The sequence below is a fragment of the Oncorhynchus gorbuscha genome, linkage group LG14 (genome assembly GCF_021184085.1).
Source record: "Oncorhynchus gorbuscha isolate QuinsamMale2020 ecotype Even-year linkage group LG14, OgorEven_v1.0, whole genome shotgun sequence".
Taxonomy (NCBI): Eukaryota; Metazoa; Chordata; class Actinopteri; order Salmoniformes; family Salmonidae; genus Oncorhynchus; species Oncorhynchus gorbuscha.
The window spans coordinates 84,770,911-84,790,414 of NC_060186.1; the positions used below are offsets into that span (position 1 = coordinate 84,770,911).

Consider the following 19,504-nt stretch of genomic DNA (forward strand, 5'->3'; position numbering starts at 1 on the left):
AGTCCCCTACAGTACAGAACACAGTTGCACAGTTAGTCCCCTACAGTACAGAACACAGAGTTACACAGTTAGTCATCTACAGTAGAGAACACAGTTAGTCCCCTACAGTACAGAACACAGTTGCACAGTTAGTCCCCTACAGTACAGAACACAGAGTTACACAGTTAGTCATTTACAGTACAGAACACAGTTAGTCACCTACAGTAGAGAACACAGTTAGTCATCTACAATACAGAACACAGTTCGTCATCTACAATACAGAACACAGAGTTACACAGTTAGTCACCTACAATACAGAACACAGTTAGTAATCTACAGTACAGAACACAGTTAGTCATGTACAGTACAGAACACAGTTAGTCATCTACAGTACAGAACACAGTTACACAGTTAGTCATCACAGTACAGAACCTACATCTACAGTACAGAACACAGTTAGTTATCTACAGTACAGAACACAGTTAGTCATGTACAGAACACAGTTACTTAGTCATCTACAGTACAGAACACAGTTACACAGTTAGTCCCCTACAGTACAGAACACAGTTAGTCCCCATACAGTACAGAACACAGTTGCACAGTTAGTCCCCTACAGTACAGAACACAGAGTTACACAGTTAGTCATCTACAGTACAGAACACAGTTAGTCCCCTACAGTACAGAACACAGTTGCACAGTTAGTCCCCTACAGTACAGAACACGAGTTACACAGTTAGTCATCAGTACAGTAAGAACACAGTTAGTCATCTACAGTATAGAACACAGTTACACAGTCCCCTACAGTACAGAACACAGTTAGTCCCCTACAGTACAGAACACAGTTGCACAGTTAGTCCCCTACAGTACAGAACACAGAGTTACACAGTTAGTCATCTACAGTACAGAACACAGAGTTACACACAGTTTAGTCATCTACAGTATAGAACACAGTTACACAGTTAGTCCCCTACAGTACAGAACACAGTTAGTCCCCTACAGTACAGAACACAGTTACACAGTTAGTTAGTCCCCTACAGTACAGAACACAGAGTTACACAGTTAGTCATTAGTCTACAGTACAGAACACAGTTAGTCATCTGCACAGAACACAGTTAGTCATCTACAGTACAGTTAGTCACCTACAGAACAGAACACATAGTTACACAGTTATTCACCTACAGTACAGAACACAGAGTTACACAGTTAGTCACCTACAGTAGAGAACACAGTTAGTCATCTACAATAACAGAACACAGTTAGTCATCTACAATACAGAACACAGTTACACAGTTAGTCACCTCAGTACATCTACAGAAGAACACAGTTACATCTACAGTACAGAACACAGTTAGTCATCTACAGTACAGAACACAGTTAGTCATCTACAGTACAGAACACAGTTACACAGTTAGTCACCTACAGTACAGAACACAGTGTTACACAGTTAGTCACCTACAGTATAGAACACAGTTAGTCATATACAGTACAGAACACAGTTAGTCATCTACAGTACAGAACACAGTTAGTCATCTACAGTACAGGACACAGTTACACAGGTAGTCATCTACAGTACAGAACACAGTTAGTCATCTACAGTACAGAACACAGTGTCACACAGTTAGTCACCTACAGTATAGAACACAGTTAGTCATCTACACAGTTAGTCAGTCTACAGTACAGGAACACAGTTAGTCACCTACAGTACAGAACACAGTTAGTCATCTACAGTACAGAACACAGTTAGTCATCTACTGTACAGAACACAGTTAGTCATCTACAGTATAGAACACAGTTAGTCATCTACAGTACAGAACACAGTTAGTCATCTACAGTATAGAACACAGTTACACAGTTAGTCCCCTACAGTACAGAACACAGTTAGTCACCTACAGTACAGAACACAGTTAGTCACCTACAGTACAGAACACAGTTAGTCCCCTACAGTACAGAACACAGTTGCACAGTTAGTCCCCTACAGTACAGAACACAGAGTTACACAGTTAGTCATCTACAGTACAGAACACAGTTAGTCCCCTACAGTACAGAACACAGTTGCACAGTTAGTCCCCTACAGTACAGAACACAGAGTTACACAGTTAGTCATCTACAGTACAGAACACAGTTAGTCCCCTACAGTACAGAACACAGTTAGTCCCCTACAGTACAGAACACAGTTGCACAGTTAGTCCCCTACAGTACAGAACACAGTTGCACAGTTAGTCCCCTACAGTACAGAACACAGTTACACAGTTAGTCATCTACAGTACAGAACACAGTTAGTCCCACAGTACAGAACACAGTTGCACAGTTAGTCCCCTACAGTACAGAACACAGAGTTACACAGTTAGTCATCTACAGTACAGAACACAGTTAGTCATCTACAGTATAGAACACAGTTACACAGTTAGTCCCCTACAGTACAGAACACAGTTAGTCCCCCACAGTACAGAACACAGTTGCACAGTTAGTCCCCTACAGTACAGAACACAGAGTTACACAGTTAGTCATCTACAGTACAGAACACAGTTACACAGTTAGTCATCTACAGTACAGAACACAGTTAGTCATCTACAGTATAGAACACAGTTACATAGTTAGTCCCCTACAGTTAGTCCCCTACAGTACAGAACACAGTTAGACAGTTAGTCCCCTACAGTACAGAACACAGAGTTACACAGTTAGTCATCTACAGTAGAGAACACAGTTAGTCCCCTACAGTACAGAACACAGTTGCACAGTTAGTCCCCTACAGTACAGAACACAGAGTTACACAGTTAGTCATTTACAGTACAGAACACAGTTAGTCACCTACAGTAGAGAACACAGTTAGTCATCTACAATACAGAACACAGTTCGTCATCTACAATACAGAACACAGAGTTACACAGTTAGTCACCTACAATACAGAACACAGTTAGTAATCTACAGTACAGAACACAGTTAGTCATGTACAGTACAGAACACAGTTAGTCATCTACAGTACAGAACACAGTTACACAGTTAGTCATCTACAGTACAGAACACTGTTAGTCATCTACAGTACAGAACACAGTTACACAGTTAGTCACCTACAGTACAGAACACAGAGTTACACAGTTAGTCATCTACAGTAGAGAACACAGTTAGTCCCCTACAGTACAGAACACAGTTGCACAGTTAGTCCCCTACAGTACAGAACACAGAGTTACACAGTTAGTCATCTACAGTACAGAACACAGTTAGTCCCCTACAGTACAGAACACAGTTGCACAGTTAGTCCCCTACAGTACAGAACACAGAGTTACACAGTTAGTCATCGACAGTACAGAACACAGTTAGTCAACTACAGTATAGAACACAATTACACAGTTAGTCCCCTACAGTACAGAACACAGTTAGTCCCCTACAGTACAGAACACAGAGTTACACAGTTAGTCATCTACATTACAGAACACAGTTAGTCATCTACAGTATAAAACACAGTTACACAGTTAGTCCCCTACAGTACAGAACACAGTTAGTCCCCTACAGTACAGAACACAGTTGCACAGTTAGTCCCCTACAGTACAGAACACAGAGTGACACAGTTAGTCACCTACAGTACAGAACACAGTTAGTCATCTACAGTACAGAACACAGTTACACAGTTAGTCATCTACAGTACAGAACACAGTTAGTCATCTGCAATACAGAACACAGTTAGTCATCTACAGTACATAACACAGTTAGTCACCTACAGTACAGAACACAGAGTTACACAGTTATTCACCTACAGTACAGAACACAGAGTTACACAGTTAGTCACCTACAGTAGAGAACACAGTTAGTCATCTACAATACAGAACACAGTTCGTCATCTACAATACAGAACACAGAGTTACACAGTTAGTCACCTACAATACAGAACACAGTTAGTCATCTACAGTACAGAACACAGTTAGTCATCTACAGTACAGGACACAGTTAGTCATCTACAGTACAGAACACAGTTACACAGTTAGTCATCTACAGTACAGAACACTGTTAGTCATCTACAGTACAGAACACAGTTACACAGTTAGTCACCTACAGTACAGAACACAGTGTTACACAGTTAGTCACCTACAGTATAGAACACAGTTAGTCATATACAGTACAGAACACAGTTAGTCATCTACAGTACAGAACACAGTTAGTCATCTACAGTACAGAACACAGTTACACAGTTAGTCATCTACAGTACAGAACACAGTTAGTCATCTACAGTACAGAACACAGTTAGTCATCTACAGTATAGAACACAGTTACACAGTTAGTCCCCTACAGTACAGAACACAGTTAGTCCCCTACAGTACAGAACACAGTTGCACAGTTAGTCCCCTACAGTACAGAACACAGAGTTACACAGTTAGTCATCTACAGTACAGAACACAGAGTTACACAGTTAGTCATCTACAGTAGAGAACACAGTTAGTCATCTACAGTATAGAACACAGTTACACAGTTAGTCCCCTACAGTACAGAACACAGTTAGTCCCCTACAGTACAGAACACAGTTGCACAGTTAGTCCCCTACAGTACAGAACACAGAGTTACACAGTTAGTCATCTACAGTACAGATCACAGAGTTACACAGTTAGTCATCTACAGTACAGAACACAGTTAGTCATCTACAGTATTGAAAACAGTTACACAGTTAGTCCCCTACAGTACAGAACACAGTTAGTCCCCCACAGTACAGAACACAGTTGCACAGTTAGTCCCCTACAGTACAGAACACAGAGTGACACAGTTAGTCACCTACAGTACAGAACACAGTTGCAGAGTTAGTCATCTACAGTACAGAACACAGTTAGTCATCTACAGTATAGAACACAGTTACATAGTTAGTCCCCTATAGTACAGAACACAGTTAGTCCCCTACAGTACAGAACACAGTTGCACAGTTAGTCCCCTACAGTACAGAACACAGAGTTACACAGTTAGTCATCTACAGTACAGAACACAGTTAGTCCCCTACAGTACAGAACACAGTTGCACAGTTAGTCCCCTACAGTACAGAACACAGAGTTACACAGTTAGTCATCTACAGTACAGAACACAGTTAGTCCCCTACAGTACAGAACACAGTTAGTCCCCTACAGTACAGAACACAGTTGCACAGTTAGTCCCCTACAGTACAGAACACAGTTGCACAGTTAGTCCCCTACAGTACAGAACACAGAGTTACCTACAGTACAGAACACAGAGTTACACAGTTAGTCATCTACAGTACAGAACACAGTTAGTCCCCTACAGTACAGAACACAGTTACAGTTAGTCCCCTACAGTACAGAACACAGAGTTACACAGTTAGTCATCTACAGTACAGAACACAGTTAGTCATCTACAGTATAGAACACAGTTACACAGTTAGTCCCCTACAGTACAGAACACAGTTAGTTACAGAACACAGTTGCACAGTTAGTCCCCTACAGTACAGAACACAGAGTTACACAGTTAGTCATCTACACTACAGAACACAGTTACACAGTTAGTCATCTACAGTACAGAACACAGTTAGTCATCTACAGTATAGAACACAGTTACATAGTTAGTCCCCTACAGTACAGAACACAGTTGCACAGTTAGTCCCCTACAGTACAGAACACAGAGTTACACAGTTAGTCATCTACAGTAGAGAACACAGTTAGTCCCCTACAGTACAGAACACAGTTGCACAGTTAGTCCCCTACAGTACAGAACACAGAGTTACACAGTTAGTCATCTACAGTACAGAACACAGTTAGTCCCCTACAGTACAGAACACAGTTGCACAGTTAGTCCCCTACAGTACAGAACACAGAGTTACACAGTTAGTCATCTACAGTACAGAACACAGTTAGTCATCTACAGTATAGAACACAGTTACACAGTTAGTCCCCTACAGTACAGAACACAGTTAGTCCCCTACAGTACAGAACACAGTTGCGCAGTTAGTCCCCTACAGTACAGCACACAGAGTTACACAGTTAGTCATCTACAGTACAGAACACAGAGTTACACAGTTAGTCCCCTACAGTACAGAACACAGTTAGTCCCCTACAGTACAGAACACAGTTGCACAGTTAGTCCCCTACAGTACAGAACACAGAGTGACACAGTTAGTCACCTACAGTACAGAACACAGTTACAGTTAGTCATCTACAGTACAGAACACAGAGTTACACAGTTAGTCATCTACAGTACAGAACACAGTTAGTCATCTGCAATACAGAACACAGTTAGTCATCTACAGTACATAACACAGTTAGTCACCTACAGTACAGAACACAGAGTTACACAGTTAGTCACCTACAGTACAGAACACAGAGTTACACAGTTAGTCACCTACAGTAGAGAACACAGTTAGTCATCTACAATACAGAACACAGTTCGTCATCTACAATACAGAACACAGAGTTACACAGTTAGTCACCTACAATACAGAACACAGTTAGTCATCTACAGTACAGAACACAGTTAGTCATCTACAGTACAGAACACAGTTAGTCATCTACAGTACAGAACACAGTTACACAGTTAGTCATCTACAGTACAGAACACTGTTAGTCATCTACAGTACAGAACACAGTTACACAGTTAGTCACCTACAGTACAGAACACAGAGTTACACAGTTAGTCATCTACAGTACAGAACACAGTTACACAGTTAGTCACCCCTACAGTACAGAACACAGTTGCACAGTTAGTCCCCTACAGTACAGAACACAGAGTTACACAGTTAGTCATCTACAGTACAGAACACAGTTAGTCATCTACAGTACAGAACACAGAGTTACACAGTTAGTCATCTACAGTACAGAACACAGAGTTACACAGTTAGTCATCTACAGTACAGAACACAGTTAGTCATCTACAGTATAGAACACAGTTACACAGTTAGTCCCCTACAGTACAGAACACAGTTAGTCCCCTACAGTACAGAACACAGTTGCACAGTTAGTCCCCTACAGTACAGAACACAGAGTTACACAGTTAGTCATCTACAGTACAGAACACAGAGTTACACAGTTAGTCATCTACAGTACAGAACACAGTTAGTCATCTACAGTTTGACAGAACACAGTTACACAGTTAGTCCCCTACAGTACAGAACACAGTTAGTCCCCTACAGTACAGAACACAGTTAGCACAGTTAGTCCCCTACAGTACAGAACACAGTTGACACAGTTAGTCACCTACGTACAGAACACAGTTAGTTAGTCATCTACAGTACAGAACACAGTTAGTCATCTACAGTACACAGTTACAGAGTTAGTCCCAGTTAGAACACAGTTAGTCCCCTACAGTACAGAACACAGTTAGTCCCCTACAGTACAGAACAGAACACAGTTAGTCATCTACAGTACAGAACACAGTTAGTCCCCTACAGTACAGAACACAGTTACAGTTAGTCCCCTACAGTACAGAACACAGTTACACAGTTAGTCATCTACAGTACAGAACACAGTTAGTCCCCTACAGTACAGAACACAGTTAGTCCCCTACAGTACAGAACACAGTTGCACAGTTAGTCCCCTACAGTACAGAACACAGTTGCACAGTTAGTCCCCTACAGTACAGAACACAGAGTTACACAGTTAGTCATCTACAGTACAGAACACAGTTAGTCCCCTACAGTACAGAACACAGTTGCACAGTTAGTCCCCTACAGTACAGAACACAGAGTTACACAGTTTGTCATCTACAGTACAGAACACAGTTAGTCATCTACAGTATAGAACACAGTTACACAGTTAGTCCCCTACAGTACAGAACACAGTTAGTCCCCCACAGTACAGAACACAGTTGCACAGTTAGTCCCCTACAGTACAGAACACAGAGTTACACAGTTAGTCATCCCTACAGTACAGAACACAGTTACACAGTTAGTCATCACAGTTTAGTCATCTACAGTACAGAACACAGTTACAGTTAGTCCCCTACAGTAAGAACACAGTTAGTCCCCTACAGTACAGAACACAGTTACAGTTAGTCCCCTACAGTACAGAACACAGTTGCACAGTTAGTCCCCTACAGTACAGAACACAGAGTTACACAGTTAGTCATCTACAGTACAGAACACAGTTAGTCCCCTACAGTACAGAACACAGTTGCACAGTTAGTCCCCTACAGTACAGAACACAGAGTTACACAGTTAGTCATCTACAGTACAGAACACAGTTAGTCATCTACAGTACAGAACACAGTTACACAGTTAGTCCCTACAGTACAGAACACAGTTAGTCCCCTACAGTACAGAACACAGTTAGTCAGTACAGAACACAGAGTTACACAGTTAGTCATCTACAGTACAGAACACAGTTAGTCCCCTACAGTACAGAACACAGTTAGTCCCCCCCTACAGTACAGAACACAGAGTTACACAGTTAGTCATCTACAGTACAGAACACAGTTAGTCATCTACAGTATAGAACACAGTTACACAGTTAGTCCCCTACAGTACAGAACACAGTTAGTCCCCTACAGTACAGAACACAGTTGCACAGTTAGTCCCCTACAGTACAGAACACAGAGTTACACAGTTAGTCATCTACAGTACAGAACACAGTTAGTAGTTAGTCATCCCTACAGTACAGAACACAGAGTCATACAGTTAGTCATCTACAGTACAGAACACAGTTAGTCATCTACAGTACAGAACACAGAGTTACACAGTTAGTCACCTACAGTACAGAACACAGAGTTACACAGTTAGTCACCTACAGTAGAGAACACAGTTAGTCATCTACAACACAGAACACAGTTAGTCATCTACAGTACAGAACACAGAGTTACACAGTTAGTCACCTACAATACAGAACACAGTTAGTCATCTACAGTACAGAACACAGTTAGTCATCTACAGTACAGAACACAGTTAGTCATCTACAGTACAGAACACAGTTACACAGTTAGTCATCTACAGTACAGAACACAGTTAGTCATCTACAGTACAGAACACAGTTACACAGTTAGTCACCTACAGTACAGAACACAGTTACACAGTTAGTCATCTACAGTAGAGAACACAGTTAGTCCCCTACAGTACAGAACACAGTTGCACAGTTAGTCCCCTACAGTACAGAACACAGAGTTACACAGTTAGTCATCTACAGTACAGAACACAGTTAGTCCCCTACAGTACAGAACACAGTTGCACAGTTAGTCCCCTACAGTACAGAACACAGAGTTACACAGTTAGTCATCTACAGTACAGTTAGTCATCTACAGTACAGAACACAGTTAGTCATCTACAGTTAGTCCCCCCCTACAGTACAGAACACAGTTAGTCCCCTACAGTACAGAACACAGTTAGTCATCTACAGTACAGAACACAGTTACACAGTTAGTCACACAGTACAGAACACAGTTACACAGTTAGTCATCTACAGTACAGAACACAGTTAGTCATCTACAGTACAGAACACAGTTACACAGTTAGTCATCTACAGAACACAGTTAGTACAGTTAGAACACAGTTGCACAGTTAGTCATCTACAGTACAGAACACAGTTACACAGTTAGTCATCTACAGTACAGAACACAGAGTCATCTGCACACACAGTTAGTCATCTACAGTACAGAACACAGTTAGTCATCTACAGTACAGAACACAGTTTACACAGTTAGTCACCTACAGTACAGAACACAGAGTTACACAGTTAGTCACCTACAGTACAGAACACACAGTTAACACAGTTAGTCATCTACAGTACAGAACACAGAGTTACACAGTTAGTCACCTACAGTACAGAACACAGTTAGTCATCTACACAGAACACAGTTAGTCATCTACAGTACAGAACACAGTTAGTCATCTACAGTACAGAACACAGTTACACAGTTAGTCATCTACAGTACAGAACACAGTTCTACAGTACAGAACACAGTTACACAGTTAGTCACCTACAGTACAGAACACAGTGTTACACAGTTAGTCACCTACAGTACAGAACACAGTTAGTCATCATACAGTACAGAACACAGTTAGTCATCTACAGTACAGAACACAGTTAGTCATCTACAGTACAGAACACAGTTACACAGTTAGTCATCTACAGTACAGAACACAGTTAGTCATCTACAGTACAGAACACAGTGTTACACAGTTAGTCATCTACAGTACAGAACACAGTTAGTTAGTCATCTACAGTACAGAACACAGTTAGTCATCTACAGTACAGAACACAGTTAGTCATCTACAGTACAGAACACAGTTAGTCATCTACAGTACAGAACACAGTTAGTCATCTACAGTTAGTCATCTACAGTACAGAACACAGTTAGTCATCTACAGTACAGAACACAGTTACAGTTAGTCATCTACAGTACAGAACACAGTTAGTCCCCTACAGTACAGAACACAGTTAGTCCCCTACAGTACAGAACACAGTTACACAGTTAGTCCCCTACAGTACAGAACACAGAGTTACACAGTTAGTCATCTACAGTACAGAACACAGTTAGTCCCCTACAGTACAGAACACAGTTGCACAGTTAGTCCCCTACAGTACAGAACACAGAGTTACACAGTTAGTCATCTACAGTACAGTTAGTCACCTACAGTACAGAACACAGTTACACAGTTAGTCCCCTACAGTACAGAACACAGTTAGTCACAGTAGAGAACACAGTTAGTCCCCTACAGTACAGAACACAGTTACACAGTTAGTCATCTACAGTACAGAACACAGTTAGTCATCTACAGTACAGAACACAGTTAGTCATCTACAGTACATAACACAGTTTGTCACCTACAGTACAGAACACAGTTAGTCACCTACAGTATAGAACACAGTTAGTCAGTAACACAGTTACACAGTTAGTCATCTACAGTACAGAACACAGTTAGTCATCTACAGTACAGAACACAGTTACAGTAAACACAGTTACACAGTCACACAGTTAGTCATCTACAGTACAGAACACAGTTACACAGTTAGTCACCTACAGTACAGAACACAGTTAGTTAGTCATCTACAGTACAGAACACAGTTAGTCCCCTACAGTACAGAACACAGTTGCACAGTTAGTCCCCTACAGTACAGAACACAGAGTTACACAGTTAGTCATCTACAGTACAGAACACAGTTAGTCATCTACAGTACAGAACACAGTTACAGTTAGTCCCCTACAGTACAGAACACAGTTACACAGTTAGTCATCTACAGTACAGAACACAGTTAGTCATCTACAGTTAGTCACAGTACAGAACACAGTTACCCCTACAGTACAGAACACAGTTAGTCCCCTACAGTACAGAACACAGTTACAGTTAGTCCCCTACAGTACAGAACACAGAGTTAGTTAGTCATCTACAGTACAGAACACAGAGTTACACAGTTAGTCATCTACAGTACAGAACACAGTTAGTCAGAACACAGTTAGTTAGTCCCCTACAGTACAGAACACAGTTAGTCATCTACAGTACAGAACACAGTTACAGTCATCTACAGTACAGAACACAGAGTTACACAGTTAGTCATCTACAGTACAGAACACAGTTAGTCATCTGCAATACAGAACACAGTTAGTCATCTACAGTACATAACACAGTTAGTCACCTACAGTACAGAACACAGAGTGACACAGTTAGTCACCTACAGTACAGAACACAGTTACACAGTTAGTCAGTAGAGAACCTACAGTACAGAACACAGAGTTACACAGTTAGTCACCTACAGTACAGAACACAGTTAGTCCTACAGTACAGAACACAGTTAGTCATCACAGTTAGTCATCTACAGTACAGAACACAGAGTTACACAGTTAGTCATCTACAGTACAGAACACAGTACAGAACACAGTTAGTTAGTCATCTACAGTACAGAACACAGTTAGTCATCTACAGTACAGAACACAGTTTACACAGTTAGTCACCTACAGTACAGAACACAGAGTTACACAGTTAGTCATCTACAGTACAGAACACAGTTACAGAACACAGTTAGTCATCTACAGTACAGAACACAGTACAGAACACAGTTAGTTACAGAACACAGTTAGTCATCTACAGTACAGAACACAGTTTACACAGTTAGTCATCTACAGTACACAGTTAGTCATCCTACAGTACAGAACACAGTAGTTACACAGTTAGTCATCTACAGTACAGAACACAGTTAGTCACAGTTAGTCATCTACAGTACAGAACACAGTTACACAGTTAGTCCCTACAGTACAGAACACAGTTAGTCATCTACAGTACAGAACACAGTTAGTCCCCTACAGTACAGAACACAGAGTTACACAGTTAGTCATCTACAGTACAGAACACAGTTAGTCATCTACAGTACAGAACACAGTTAGTCATCTACAGTACAGAACACAGAGTTACACAGTTAGTCATCTACAGTACAGAACACAGTTAGTCACCTACAGTACAGAACACAGTTAGTCACCTACAGTACAGTTAGTCCCCTACAGTACAGAACACAGAGTTACACAGTTAGTCATCTACAGTACAGAACACAGTTAGTCACCTTCAGTACCTAACACAGTTACACAGTTCGTCCCCTACAGTACAGAACACAGTTAGTCGCCTACAGTACAGAACACAGTTAGTCCCCTACAGTACAGAACACAGAGTTACACAGTTAGTCATCTACAGTACAGAACACAGTTAGTCATCTACAATACAGAACACAGTTAGTCATCTACAGTACAGAACACAGTTTGTCACTACAGTACAGAGCACACAGTTAGTCACCTACAGTACAGAACACAGTTACACAGTTAGTCACCTACAGTACAGAACACAGTTAGTCACCTTCAGTACAGAACACAGTTACACAGTTCACCCCCTACAGTACAGAACACAGTTAGTTACAGTAGAGAACAGTTAGTCATCTACAGTACAGAACACAGAAGTCATCTACAGTACAGAACACAGTTAGTTATCTACAATACAGAACACAGTTAGTCATCTACAGTACAGAACACAGTTAGTCATACTACAGTACAGAACACAGTTACACAGTTAGTCATCTACAGTACAGAACACAGTTACACAGTTATCACCTACAGTACAGAACACAGAGTTACACAGTTAGTCACCTACAGTTACAGAACACAGTTAGAACACAGTCATACAGTACAGAACACAGTTACAGTTAGTCAGTACAGAACACAGTTAGTCACCTACAGTACAGAACACAGTTACATAACACAGTTAGTCATCTACAGTACAGAACACAGTTAGTCATCTACAGTACAGAACACAGTTACACAGTTAGTAATCTACAGTACAGAACACAGTTAGTCATCTACAGTACAGAACACAGTTAGTCATCTACAGTACAGAACACAGTTAGTAATCTACAGTACAGAACACAGTTACACAGTTCGTCCCCTACAGTACAGAACAGAGTTACACAGTTAGTCCCCTACAGTACAGAACACATTTAGTCATCTACAGTATTGAACACAGTTAGTCCCCCACAGTACAGAAAACAGTTACACAGTTAGTCACCTACAGTACAGAACACAGTTAGTCACCTTCAGTACCTAACACAGTTACACAGTTAGTCCCCTACAGTACAGAACACAGAGTTACACAGTTAGTCATCTACAGTACAGAACACATTTAGTCATCTACAATACAGAACACAGTTAGTCATCTACAGTACAGAACACAGTTAGTCATCTACAGTACAGAACACAGTTAGTCATCTACAGTACAGAACACAGAGTTACACAGTTAGTCATCTACAGTACAGAACACAGAGTTACACAGTTAGTCATCTACAGTATAGAACACAGTTAGTCCCCTACAGTACAGAACAGAGTTACACAGTTAGTCCCCTACAGTACAGAACACAGTCACCTACAGTACAGAACACAGTTAGTCATCTACAGTACAGAACACAGTTACACAGTTAGTCACCTACAGTACAGAACACAGTTAGTCATCTACAGTACAGAACACAGTTAGTCCCCTACAGTACAGAACACAGTTAGTAATCTACAGTACAGAACACAGTTACACAGTTTGTCACCTACAGTATAGAACACAGTTTGTCACCTACAGTACAGAACACAGTTAGTCATCTACAGTATAGGACACAGTTAGTAATCTACAGTACAGAACACAGTTACACAGTTTGTCACCTACAGTATAGAACACAGTTTGTCACCTACAGTACAGAACACAGTTAGTCCCCTACAGTACAGAACACAGTTAGTCCCCTACAGTACAGAACACAGTTAGTAATCTACAGTACAGAACACAGTTACACAGTTTGTCACCTACAGTACAGAGCACAGTTAGTCATCTACAGTAGAGAACACAGTTAGTCATCTACAGTACAGAACACAGTTACACAGTCAGTCCCCTACAGTACAGAACACAGTCACCTACAGTACAGAACATTGTCAGTCCCCTACAGTACAGAACACAGTTAGTCATCTACAGTACAGAACACAGTTAGTCCCCTACAGTACAGAACACAGTTAGTCCCCTACAGTACATAACACAGTTACACAGTTAGTCCCCTACAGTACAGAACACAGTTAGTCCCCTACAGTACAGAACACAGTTACACAGTTAGTCAGTTACACAGTTAGTCCCCTACAGTACAGAACACAGTTAGTCCCCTACAGTACAGAACACAGTTACACAGTTAGTCCCCTACAGTACAGAACACAGTCACCTACAGTACAGAACACAGTTAGTCCCCTACAGTACAGAACACAGTTAGTCCCCTACAGTACAGAACACAGTTACACAGTTAGTCCCCTACAGTACAGAACACAGTTAGTCCCCTACAGTACAGAACACAGTTACACAGTTAGTCCCCTACAGTACAGAACACAGTTAGTCCCCTACAGTACAGAACACAGTTACACAGTTAGTCCCCTACAGTACAGAACACAGTCCCCTACAGTACAGAACACAGTTAGTCCCCTACAGTACAGAACACAGTTACACAGTTAGTCCCCTACAGTACAGAACACAGTTAGTCCCCTACAGTACAGAACACAGTTACACAGTTAGTCCCCTACAGTACAGAACACAGTTAGTCCCCTACAGTACAGAACACAGTTGCACAGTTAGTCCCCTACAGTACAGAACACAGAGTGACACAGTTAGTCACCTACAGTACAGAACACAGTTGCACAGTTAGTCATCTACAGTACAGAACACAGAGTTACACAGTTAGTCATCTACAGTACAGAACACAGTTAGTCATCTGCAATACAGAACACAGTTAGTCATCTACAGTACATAACACAGTTAGTCACCTACAGTACAGAACACAGAGTTACACAGTTATTCACCTACAGTACAGAACACAGAGTTATACAGTTAGTCACCTACAGTAGAGAACACAGTTAGTCATCTACAATACAGAACACAGTTCGTCATCTACAATACAGAACACAGAGTTACACAGTTAGTCACCTACAATACAGAACACAGTTAGTCATCTACAGTACAGAACACAGTTAGTCATCTACAGTACAGAACACAGTTAGTCATCTACAGTACAGAACACAGTTACACAGTTAGTCATCTACAGTACAGAACACTGTTAGTCATCTACAGTACAGAACACAGTTACACAGTTAGTCACCTACAGTACAGAACACAGAGTTACACAGTTAGTCATCTACAGTAGAGAACACAGTTAGTCCCCTACAGTACAGAACACAGTTGCACAGTTAGTCCCCTACAGTACAGAACACAGAGTTACACAGTTAGTCATCTACAGTACAGAACACAGTTAGTCCCCTACAGTACAGAACACAGTTGCACAGTTAGTCCCCTACAGTACAGAACACAGAGTTACACAGTTAGTCATCTACAGTACAGAACACAGTTAGTCATCTACACTACAGAACACAGAGTTACACAGTTAGTCACCTACAATACAGAACACAGTTAGTCATCTACAGTACAGAACACAGTTAGTCATCTACAGTACAGAACACAGTTAGTCATCTACAGTACAGAACACAGTTACACAGTTAGTCATCTACAGTACAGAACACTGTTAGTCATCTACAGTACAGAACACAGTTACACAGTTAGTCACCTACAGTACAGAACACAGAGTTACACAGTTAGTCATCTACAGTAGAGAACACAGTTAGTCCCCTACAGTACAGAACACAGTTGCACAGTTAGTCCCCTACAGTACAGAACACAGAGTTACACAGTTAGTCATCTACAGTACAGAACACAGTTAGTCCCCTACAGTACAGAACACAGTTGCACAGTTAGTCCCCTACAGTACAGAACACAGAGTTACACAGTTAGTCATCTACAGTACAGAACACAGTTAGTCATCTACAGTATAGAACACAGTTACACAGTTAGTCCCCTACAGTACAGAACACAGTTAGTCGCCTACAGTACAGAACACAGTTGCGCAGTTAGTCCCCTACAGTACAGAACACAGAGTTACACAGTTAGTCATCTACAGTACAGAACACAGAGTTACACAGTTAGTCATCTACATTACAGAACACAGTTAGTCATCTACAGTACAGAACACAGTTACACAGTTAGTCACCTACAGTACAGAACACAGTTAGTCATCTACAGTACAGAACACAGTTACACAGTTAGTCACCTACAGTACAGAACACAGTGTTACACAGTTAGTCACCTACAGTATAGAACACAGTTAGTCATATACAGTACAGAACACAGTTAGTCATCTACAGTACAGAACACAGTTAGTCATCTACAGTACAGAACACAGTTACACAGTTAGTCATCTACAGTACAGAACACAGTTAGTCATCTACAGTACAGAACACAGTGTTACACAGTTAGTCATCTACAGTATAGAACACAGTTAGTCATCTACAGTACAGAACACAGTTAGTCACCTACAGTACAGAACACAGTGAGTCATCTACAGTACAGAACACAGTTAGTCATCTACTGTACAGAACACAGTTAGTCATCTACAGTACAGAACACAGTTAGTCATCTAGAGTACAGAACACAGTTAGTCACCTACAGTACAGAACACAGTTAGTCATCTACAGTATAGAACAAAGTTAGTCATCTACAGTACAGAACACAGTTAGTCCCCTACAGTACAGAACACAGTTAGTCCCCTACAGTACAGAACACAGTTGCACAGTTAGTCCCCTACAGTACAGAACACAGAATTACACAGTTAGTCATCTACAGTACAGAACACAGTTAGTCCCCTACAGTACAGAACACAGTTGCAGAGTTAGTCCCCTACAGTACAGAACACAGAGTTACGTCAGTTAGTCAGTACAGAACACAGTTAGTCACCTTCAGTACCTAACACAGTTACACAGTTTGTCCCCTACAGTACAGAACACAGTTAGTCGCCTACAGTAGAACACAGTTAGTCCCCTACAGTACAGAACACAGAGTTACACAGTTAGTCATCTACAGTACAGAACACAGTTAGTCATCTACAATACAGAACACAGTTAGTCATCTACAGTACATAACACAGTTTGTCACCTACAGTACTGAGCACAGTTAGTCACCTACAGTATAGAACACAGTTAGTCCCCCACAGTACAGAAAACAGTTACACAGTTAGTCACCTACAGTACTGAGCACAGTTAGTCACCTACAGTATAGAACACAGTTAGTCCCCCACAGTACAGAAAACAGTTACACAGTTAGTCACCTACAGTACAGAACACAGTTAGTCACCTTCAGTACCTAACACAGTTACACAGTTCCCCCTACAGTACAGAACACAGTTAGTCGCCTACAGTAGAGAACACAGTTAGTCCCCTACAGTACAGAACACAGAGTTACACAGTTAGTCATCTACAGTACAGAACACAGTTAGTTATCTACAATACAGAACACAGTTAGTCATCTACAGATAACACAGTTTGTCACCTACAGTACTGAGCACAGTTAGTCACCTACAGTACAGAACACAGTTACACAGTTAGTCATCTACAGTACAGAACACAGAGTTACACAGTTATTCACCTACAGTACAGAACACAGAGTTACACAGTTAGTCACCTACAGTAGAGAACACAGTTAGTCATCTACAATACAGAACACAGTTCGTCATCTACAGTACAGAACACAGTTAGTCACCTACAGTACAGAACACAGTGTTACACAGTTAGTCACCTACAGTATAGAACACAGTTAGTCATATACAGTTACAGAACACAGTTAGTCATCTACAGTACAGAACACAGTTACACAGTTAGTCATCTACAGTACAGAACACAGTTAGTCCCCTACAGTACAGAACACAGTTAGTCCCCTACAGTACAGAACACAGTTGCACAGTTAGTCCCCTACAGTACAGAACACAGAGTTACACAGTTAGTCATCTACAGTACAGAACACAGTTAGTCCCCTACAGTACAGAACACAGTTGCACAGTTAGTCCCCTACAGTACAGAACACAGAGTTACACAGTTAGTCATCTACAGTACAGAACACAGTTAGTCCCCTACAGTACAGAACACAGTTGCAGAGTTAGTCCCCTACAGTACAGAACACAGAGTTACACAGTTAGTCATCTACAGTACAGAACACAGTTAGTCACCTTCAGTACCTAACACAGTTACACAGTTCGTCCCCTACAGTACAGAACACAGTTAGTCGCCTACAGTAGAACACAGTTAGTCCCCTACAGTACAGAACACAGAGTTACACAGTTAGTCATCTACAGTACAGAACACAGTTAGTCATCTACAATACAGAACACAGTTAGTCATCTACAGTACATAACACGGTTTGTCACCTACAGTACTGAGCACAGTTAGTCACCTACAGTATAGAACACAGTTAGTCCCCCACAGTACAGAAAACAGTTACACAGTTAGTCACCTACAGTACAGAACACAGTTAGTCACCTTCAGTACCTAACACAGTTACACAGTTCGTCCCCTACAGTACAGAACACAGTTAGTCGCCTACAGTAGAGAACACAGTCAGTCCCCTACAGTACAGAACACAGAGTTACACAGTTAGTCATCTACAGTACAGAACACAGTTAGTTATCTACAATACAGAACACAGTTAGTCATCTACAGTACATAACACAGTTTGTCAACTACAGTACTGAGCACAGTTAGTCACTTACAGTACAGAACACAGTTACACAGTTAGTCATCTACAGTACAGAACACAGAGTTACACAGTTATTCACCTACAGTACAGAACACAGAGTTACACAGTTAGTCACCTACAATACAGAACACAGTTCGTCATCTACAGTACAGAACACAGTTAGTCATCTACAGTACAGAACACAGTTACACAGTTAGTCATCTACAGTACAGAACACTGTTAGTCATCTACAGTACAGAACACAGTTACACAGTTAGTCACCTACAGTACAGAACACAGTGTTACACAGTTAGTCACCTACAGTATAGAACACAGTTAGTCATATACAGTACAGAACACAGTTAGTCATCTACAGTACAGAACACAGTTACACAGTTAGTCATCTACAGTACAGAACACAGTTAGTCATCTACAGTACAGAGCACAGTTAGTCATCTACAGTACAGAACACAGTTAGTAATCTACAGTACAGAACACAGTTACACAGTTCGT

The 19,504-nt window shown here is 41.1% G+C and overlaps 1 protein-coding gene across 1 annotated transcript in view; it reads right to left on the reverse strand.

Moving 5' to 3' along the window:
• gareml (GRB2 associated, regulator of MAPK1-like) overlaps positions 1-19,504 on the reverse strand; it is a gene marked incomplete at its 5' end in the record, with an annotated part of 40,295 nt that overhangs the window by 11,331 nt on the left and 9,460 nt on the right. The window lies entirely within an intron of this gene.